Source organism: Zingiber officinale, chromosome 8B (genome assembly GCF_018446385.1).
Source record: "Zingiber officinale cultivar Zhangliang chromosome 8B, Zo_v1.1, whole genome shotgun sequence".
Classification (NCBI taxonomy): Eukaryota; Viridiplantae; Streptophyta; class Magnoliopsida; order Zingiberales; family Zingiberaceae; genus Zingiber; species Zingiber officinale.
This window is the reverse complement of record NC_056001.1, coordinates 5,082,285-5,091,614: the sequence shown is the minus strand read 5'-3', so window position 1 is coordinate 5,091,614 and position 9,330 is coordinate 5,082,285. Positions and strand designations below refer to the sequence as shown.

General features: G+C 51.5%; 1 pseudogene; it reads right to left on the bottom strand.

The window, feature by feature from the left end:
• LOC122015725 overlaps nucleotides 1-9,330 on the bottom strand; it is a 16,379-nt pseudogene continuing 7,049 nt past the window's right edge.

The window sequence follows — 9,330 nt, the reverse complement described above, 5'->3', positions numbered from 1 at the left end:
CTAATCCGTGTAGACAACCATCACACTCCTCACTTGATGCTTCCCGTCCGACCAAATGACCGTTGCCAGCGCTGTCGAGTTCCCTGGCAATGGCCCGCCTGAAACCGACACAGTGAACTGTCTCTTCTCCTTCAACTCCGAAAACTTCAACTTACTAGGATTCACTGTCACATTAAGTTTGTGATCAGCCCAGACCTCTGCCTTGTACCTGTAGCGTCGGGCGCCGCCGACGTTGGTCACTGTTCTCAAGAACTTCGCGGCGAAGGCTTTGCCGGACTGAACATGTAAGGCCATGGAAGGGTAATTGAGATCCCTCGCCGTTCCATTGCTGCTGCCGGAGCAGGAACTGGCGTCGCCGGTGACGATCTTGATCATGGTTTCATTGTAGGCCGAGTTACAGAGCATTTGCACGTAGTCACTGGCACCAGCGTCATAGACAAGACCTGGGTGGACGGCCTTCACCGGGTTCAGTTGCCCGGCTCCATACGATAATTCGTCTTGGCGGGACGAAGGATACATCGGTTTGGCTGTATATAGCATGGACGACAAATTAAATTGAGAAATTTCGCTAGCTTCAAAAAACAGGGTTGAAGAACAAAGGTATATTATATAATGCTTAGTCATGAGACCTGTCGTCATGAGCGCCGACATGATGGCTGCCGGCGACCAATTTGGGTGGAAAGACTTGACGTAGGCGGCGGCGCCGGTTACGTGGGGGCAAGCCAAGGAAGTGCCCGAGATGATGTTGTACTTTACGACCCTTGTGTCATTGATGATGCCTGACACTGGTGCAACCCGTGACCAGGCGGCCAAAATGTCAATTCCTGGAGCACTTATATCAGGCTGCATATGCAAACATAAACATTTCCAAGTTGCAATAAAAATATATATATGCCAAAATAATCGAACTGAATGATGAATTAATGACCTTGAGGATGTCAGGGGTGATGGTGTTTGGGCCTCTCGATGAGAACGAAGCAACCAGGGGAGCCTCGGAGTCAAAAACTTCTTCGCTTTTGTGGATGTTGGCCACGGGATTTCTGGCCAAGATCATATATATTCATGGATTAATACTACTACCTATGATTTCTATTTACGAAATACTATAAACGGTGGCAATTAAAATAGATAAAGAATAGCATAAAAATAAGTATATATATAAACACTCACTTAGTGTTGTTTATGTAGCTCAAAAGGTTGAGCCCATCCAAGGAACTGACTGTAATGAATGGAACTGGGTATAAGTCGGAAACGTCAAGTGAAGAGTCATCTATATATATCAATCCTTTAATACCTGTAATAAAAATTTCGTCAGAGAAGTGCTTGCAGAGAACAATCTTCCCTTTCACAATGTTTATATCTGGCAAAGCAGTGCAATCCCTGAAACAGCAATAGACAAGTTTGATAATTATTGAATATATCATTCCGCATCTGGCTATGAAGACAAGATATATAGCATTATCTTCATACCCTGGTAAAATAGTTGCATTTCCCTGCATGTAGATCAAGGGATGATCATCCCTATTTTTTGTCGCAAACGTGTTCACAGAAGCTCCCTGCATTTTCCCCCAAAATTAATAATAATTCCTTATTTTCATTCAACATGATAACACATAAATAAGACTACGTATTAACACAAGTTTTTGCATTATCATTAAATTGACTAATTGATGACTCACCAAAGTGGACACATGATTTCCGGTGACCACCTTGTCAATGATGTGCCTATCGATGCTGCTCGCCGCCGCCACCAACGTCCACGGTGCCACATTGCTGACCTTGCCACGGTATAGCCCTGCATTCCCCGCGGCTGTCGACGTCAAAATCCCGTTCGCCATGGCATGGAAGGCGCCAATCGCTATCGAGTCTTGGAAGTAATCCGCGGCGATGTCTCCGCCGACAGACAGGGAGATGATGTCGACACCGTCGGAGATCGCATCGTCAAATGCCGCCTAGATGTCTTGATCGGTGCACCCGAACAACCAGCACACCTTGTACACCGCGAGCCTCGCTGACGGCACGGCCCCCCTGGCCATGCCCTTGGCGAGACCGTAGAGGTTGGCGTGGGAGACTGTTCGACCGGCAGCGGTGGAAGCTGTGTGAGTCCCGTGACCTTGAAAGTCGCGTGGCGATGGCTCGCTCAACATGTAATCGCCTAAGCTATTGTAATAGCGCGCCCCGATGATTTTACTTAATTAATAATTCAATCAATCATAAATTTATATTAGTCACAGCTTTAAATCAAGTCAAACAATTATATATAACTTAAATAATCGAATTTTAAGGACATACTTGTTGCATGTCATATTTACGCAAGCACCCTTCCATTTCCTCGGTGGAGGTCTCAATCCCTGACCGCTGAAGGACTTAGATTCCGGCCAGATTCCGGTATCAATCATTCCAATGATGATGTCACTTTCCAATGCGGGATTCCTGCTTACTCTCTGCGGGAAGTTGAGGAAATCCCATGACCTCGTCGTGCGAAGCTTTAAGGTTTTACTAGGAAACACTGAAATTATTTCCTCCATTTCTGCAATATAATTAATTCGTGTTGAATTGTAATTAATTTATAACATATCTACAATTCAAATTATTCCCTCCAATGAAAATTATACCGTTCAATTTTTCTGCCTCGTCTATAGAAAGTTTGGCAGCAAATCCACTGATCCGGCGGTAAAAATCCGGAACCCCATACGGAGTCAACGCTGAGGGGAGGTCAAAGGGTCTAGTGGTTCGCTAGAAAAGGGCAAGCCGACCGGACTCAGAAGAAAGGGAAATCTGATAGTAAAAGGCACCCTGGTAGGGACCAGGGTTCCGACGCTCAAATAAAACAGTGCGTAATGACCGAGCGGAAGGAGGTGCCACCCGGACGGCGCAAAGAATCAAGTCGTCCGGACGACGTTCATCGCCCGCTCGGCGGGCCGGGCACCCCCGTCAGACGGTGGGTAAAAGACGAGGACGTCTGCTGACAGCCGTCAAGTCGTATGGCTATGCCATACTTCTAGTCTGACAACGGGTGGTCCTGCCGTCCCATCAAAGGACATGCTCGACGGTGGCAGCATGGTGTCAGGTAAGCTCTCTGACAAGTGCATACCGTGGTATGGGTTGCTGACACGTACGCACCTCGGTAGGCGTGCATCAGTTCCTTCTCCATCCTATATAAAGAGGCTATTACTTCGCCGAAGGTACGCATAATACAAATTTGGCAGCCACTTTCTCCACCACTTACCTGACTTGAGCGTCGGAGGGTCGTCGCCGGGAACCCTTCCCGTCTAGACTTTTGTGCAGGATCGCCGGAGCTTCGTTCGACCAGCCGGAAGTTCACTCCAACGATTGGGAGCGTGCCGCGTGCCCAGTGTCCCTTGGTTCAGCGATTCGGACAGGATCAAATTGGCGCCGTCTGTGGGAACGCTCCTGCATCCGATCGGAAACAATGGACGAGGCTGGACGACAACACACGGTGACGCTTTCTAGGGAAGAACTCGACGCTCTGGTCGAGATAAGGGCCGCCAAGATTGTTGAACAAAAACAGAAAGCAGCGGCCGAACGGCCGGAGCAACAAGCAACATCTGCGTCGGGTGGTCGAGCAGAAGCACCCCCAGCCACCGTCGCATTCCACCGGGCCTTATTTCGCACCCCTGAAGCCGGACCAGCTCGGAGAGATAGAGACTCTTCTTCAGACGAAATGCCAAGGCGAGACGACAGAAAAGGGAAAGCTCCCCGGGCGGACTCATCTCCCGAGCGGACCAATCGCCAATTCTCGGAGGCCATTCTACGAGACCCTCTACCCAAGCACTACGTGTCTCCGACGATCGGCGAGTACAATGGAACAACAGACCCGGATGACCATCTGGGTAAGTTTGACAACACAGCCACGCTCCATCAATACACCGATGGAGTGAAATGCCGCGTCTTTCTTACTACTCTCTCGGGATCTGCTCAACGGTGGTTCCGGAGGCTGCCGGACGGATCCATTACGAGCTTCAAGGAATTCCGAACGGCCTTCCTCCACCACTTCGCCAGTAGTCGGCGGTATCAAAAGACAAGTGTCAGCTTGTTCGCCATCAAGCAAGAGCCGAGAGAATCGCTTCGAGCTTACATTCAGCGATTCAACCAAGTGGCGATGGACATCCCAACGGCCACTTCGGAGACGATGATGAATGCCTTCACGAAAGGCCTTGCGGATGGGGACTTCTTCCGGTCGCTCATCCGAAAGCCGCCCCGAGACTATGATCACATGCTACATCGAGCCAACGAATATATAAATGTGGAAGAAGCGCAAGCCGCTCGGAAAAAGGAAGCTCCAGCCGAGCGGGCACCTACTCATGCCGAGCGGAAACAGCACACCGCTCAGCAGTCGCCTAGAGGACCGAGGGCCGATGCAATCCGATCCCCCCATGCCAGATCTCACGTACAAGAGGTGGCTGCCCAAGCCAAAGAAGAGGTGGACCCCTATGTTCTGCACCTTCCACCAGACGGATACGCACAACACGAGGGATTGCCGAAGCCTTCCCTTTGTATCCAATCCTGTTCCCAGGAAAGCCGAACGACGGTCTCCTCCCATCGACAGGAGACATAGGACCCATGAAGCTGACCGGACCCGCACCGAGAGACGACATCAGCAGACACCCGAGCGGCACCGATCTCCGAGGCAGGAGAATCGCCGAGCGTCCAGAGAACGGTCACGACCGTCCGATCGGGAAGAGGAAAACCGGAACAATACTTCCCGGGGCGAGATCAACGTTATTGCCGGCGGACCGACTGGAGGAGACTCCAATCGAGCCAGAAAGGCGGGCGTCCGACAGCTGCAGATCCACGCGGTAGGCTGTAGCCAAGAGCGGGCAAGTGGACCGGAAATCACTTTCGGACCCGGGGATTTGGAAGGAGTAGAAGTGCCCCACGACGACGCGCTGCTCATTAAAGCGGTAATAGCAAATTACACCATTCACCGCATATTTGTTGACACAGGGAGCTCGGTCAACATCATATTCAAGAAGGCGTTCGATCAGCTGCAAATTGAGCGAGCCGAGCTGCAGCCCATGACGACCCCGCTCTACGGGTTTACAGGCAACGAAGTTCAGCCGGTTGGACAGATCCGGCTAGCCACCTCGTTGGGAGAGGAGCCGCTCAGGAGGACCAGGACAATAAACTTCGTGGTGGTCGACTCTCCATCATCCTACAGCGTCATTTTGGGACGACCGGCGCTCGGCGAATTCCGAGCGGTTGTCTCAACCTTCCACCAGAAGATAAAGTTCCTCGTGGAGGACAAAGTAGGAGAAGTGCGTGGAGATCAGCTAGCAGCTCGGCGGTGCTATATAGAGATGATCCGAGCAGAAGCTTGCTCCGCTCGGAAGGCACCCCGAATCGAGGTACACGCCATAACCGAGAAACCTCCTGCTTTAATTTATGATGAAAAGGAGGAAGTTCAGATCCATCCGACCCGACCGGAGGCCACGACTTTTATCGCCTCGGATCTGGAGGAAGAGCAGAAGGAGAAGCTGATCCAATGCCTCCAGCGAAATCATGATGTCTTTGTCTGGTCGACACATGAGTTGCCCGGAATTTTGCCGAGCCTGACGCAGCATAGGTTGCATGTCCGACCGGACGCTCGGCCAGTGAAGCAGAGAAAAAGGGACTTCAGTGCCGAACAAAATGCCATCATCCGGGCGGAAGTAGAAAAACTTCTGAAGGCCGGCCACATACGCGAGGTGCAGTTCCCGAGCTGGCTGGCCAACGTGGTATTGGTCTCCAAGCCGGGCGGCAAGTGGAGGGTCTGCATCGACTTTCGAGACCTAAACAAAGCATGCCCCAAGGATTTTTATCCTCTGCCCCGGATAGATCAGCTGGTGGACTCTACGGCCGACTGCGAATTAATTTGCATGCTTGACGCCTACCAAGGATATCATCAAGTGCCGCTCGCCCGGGAGGATCAAGAAAAAGTAAGCTTCGTAACGGCCGACGGCACATATTGCTACAAAGTGATGCCGTTCGGATTGAAGAATGCCGGGGCCACCTATCAACGCTTGATGAACAAGGTGTTCAAGGAGCAGATCGGGCGGAACCTGGAAGTTTATGTGGACGACATTCTTATCAAATCCGTCCGAGCGGTCGATCTTTTCAAGGATATGGAAGAAACCTTCCGAACATTGCGCAAATATGGAGTCAAGCTAAACCCCCAGAAGTGCCTGTTCGGAGCTAAAGGAGGGCGTTTCTTGGGGTATATAGTGACCGAGCGGGGAATCGAAGCAAATCCCAGCAAGGTGAAAGCACTGCAAGATATGCCGCCCCCAAGAAATACAAGAGAAGTGCAAAGGTTGACCGGTCGGATAATTGCTTTATCCAGATTCATCTCCAGAACCGCCGACCGGAGCCTGCCATTCTTCAAGATCCTGCGCAAGGCTACTAAGTTCCAGTGGGATGAAGAGTGTGACCGAGCGTTTGAAGAGTTGAAGACATATCTAAATTCTCTGCCTGTGCTGGCCAAGCCGATCGGGGGGGAGTCACTGTATATGTATCTATCGTCAACTGAGCATGCTGTAGGCTCAGCACTTGTGAGGGCGAGCGGCGAAGAGCAGCCGGTGTATTTTCTAAGCCACATTTTAAAAGATGCAGAATCTCGTTACACTGGGCTCGAGAAGTTGGCCTTAGCTTTGGTTCTAGCCGCTCGGCGCCTTCGACCGTATTTCTTGGCTCACACCATCATTGTCCGAACGAACAGTCCACTCGGAAGGGTGCTGTTGAATCCAGAAGCGTCCGGACGGCTTATCAAGTGGACGACAGAATTAAGTGAATTTGATATCCAATATCAGCCCCGCTCGGCGATTAAAGCCCAATCCTTGGCTGATTTTGTGACCGAAGTGCAAAGGCCTGAGCCGGAAGCTATGTGGAGAATATATGTGGATGGATCCTCCACTCGGCTCGGAAGTGGGATCGGAATAGTACTACTCTCACCTCAGGAAGAAAAGATGCACCTATCCGTCCGGCTAGATTACAAAGCGACTAACAATGAAGCCGAGTACGAGGCCCTTATAGCCGGATTGCAGGCCGCACGGCATGTGGGGGCCGGTCGGGTGACACTTTATTCGGATTCACAGTTAGCCGCTCAGCAACTTTCCGGCACCTTTGAAATCAACTGTGTTCGGCTTAAGCTCTACGCTGAGGCCTTTGAAAAACTCAAAGCTACTTTCCGAGAGGTGTTTATCCAGAAGATTCCCCGAACGGAGAACCAGGCGGCCGATGAGTTAGCCAAACTCGCGAGTTCAATAACGCCGGTCACCATTCAGCAACCAATTGAAAAAACGCTGCTGGTGGCGTATGTCGACCGGATGCAAGGCCTCACATTTTCAAGCGACTGGAGGACACCTATTATAGAATTCCTCCGTTCGGGCACCGCACCATCCAATGAATATGCAGCCCGGCTCCTCAGAAGAAGAGCCGGTCGGTTTACGCTCATCGGAGATCAGCTTTACAAGAAAGCTTTCTCGCGTCCTCTGCTGAAATGTGTAAGCTCAGAGAACTCAGCTTACATCCTCCAGGAAGTACATCAAGGATCATGCGGAGGTCATCCGGGCGGACGCTCGTTAGCCAAGAAGATCCTCTTGGCCGGATACTTTTGAAACAGATGCCGCTCGGACAGTATCTACTTGCCTTTCATGCCAGAAGTATCACAACTTCTCTCACCGACCGGTAGAGGAGATGAAGGCATCAACCATCTCATGTCCGTTCGATCAATGGGGAATGGATATTGTGGGTCCATTTCCGATGGCGACCGGGCAGAGGAAATTCTTACTAGTGGCGGTAGATTACTTCTCCAAGTGGGTGGAGGCCGAGCCGCTCGCAAAGATTACTGAACAAATGGTTAAAAAAATTCATCTGGCAACACATCATTTGTCGATTCGGCATCCCTCGCCGACTAGTGTCCGACAACGGGCGGCAGTTCACAGGGAAGATGTTAGAGGATTGGTGCAAGAGCTACGGCATTGAGCAACATTTCACATCCGTGGCCTATCCTCAAAGCAACGGTCAAGCTGAAGTCGCCAACCGGGAAATTCTTCGTATTCTGCGCGCTCGGCTCGACCATTTGGGAGGGAGTTGGCCAGATGAAGTGCCGAGCGTCTTGTGGGCCATCCGAACGACGCCGAAAGAAGGGACAGGAGTCACACCATTCCATTTGGTATATGGCGGTGAGGCTGTTATTCCGGTCGAAGTCGGAGTTGAGTCAGCCCGGATCCAGAGCTACGATGATGACAACGCCGAACGAAGAAACATGGAGCTGGACTTGGTGGAAGAGGAGAGGGCAAAGGCGTCCGTTCGGCTGATGGCATACCGTCAGCGGATGAAGCAAAACTACAACCGGCGCGTCATTCCCAGATCGTTCCAAGTCGGCGATCTTGTTTGGAAGAAGGTCAAGCCGGTCGGTGACGTCGGCAAGCTTGAAGCTCCATGGGCGGGTCCTTTCAAAATCATCGAAAAGCTCCGCTCGGGCGCGTATTATCTGGAGGAGGAGGACGGGTGGCAGCTAGATAGACCGTGGAGCGTGAACCACCTCCAGCCTTACAGGGCGGGGTGAGAGGTGTATCACTGAAAATCACCATGTGTACATTTTTCGACTGATTACTGAAAATGCAGAAATGAAAAGTCAAAAGAGCGAAAATAAGGCATTATCATCGAAAAACGAAGGCCCCGTGCCGCTTGGCCGGAGGTATATGGGTCGAGCCAAGCGCTCGAAAATCGAAGGCCCCGTACCGTTCGGACGGAGGTAAATTATCTGAGCCAAAATGCTCAACGAAATAGACCATGAGCCGTTCGGCCAGGAGTACGTTCTCCGCGCGGGGTGACAGGTGCGCTAAATATAAATGTATACACTTTTTCGTCGCCTATATGCTTGCGATGTAGGAAGCAAAAAGATAAAATCACATTGAGCATTCTCCGATGAACGGTTCACCGTTCGGCCGTGAGGTTCATATCCGAGTCGGGAGCTCGGACTCGAAGACCCCAGGCCACTCGGCCGGGCTGCGTATAGAATATAAGCATCGTTCGAACTTGAAGACCCCGAGCTGTTCCGCCGGGCTGCTTACTAGTGTGGCAGGAAGGAAAACCAAAACCCTACGCTGATCAGGGTGATAGAGGGAGGTTATTGCCTGGAACGAAGGCCTGAGCCGTTCGGCCGGGTGTGTAGTCTCACTGGGACGCGCCGACGAGCCCCGTCGTTAAAAATCGAGAGCCGCGCCGACCGGCTATAAATATCCGCGCCGTCGAGCTCCGACGATAAATATCAAGAGACGAGCCGGCGTCTATAAATAATCCGAGCGGACGCGCCGACGAGCCCCG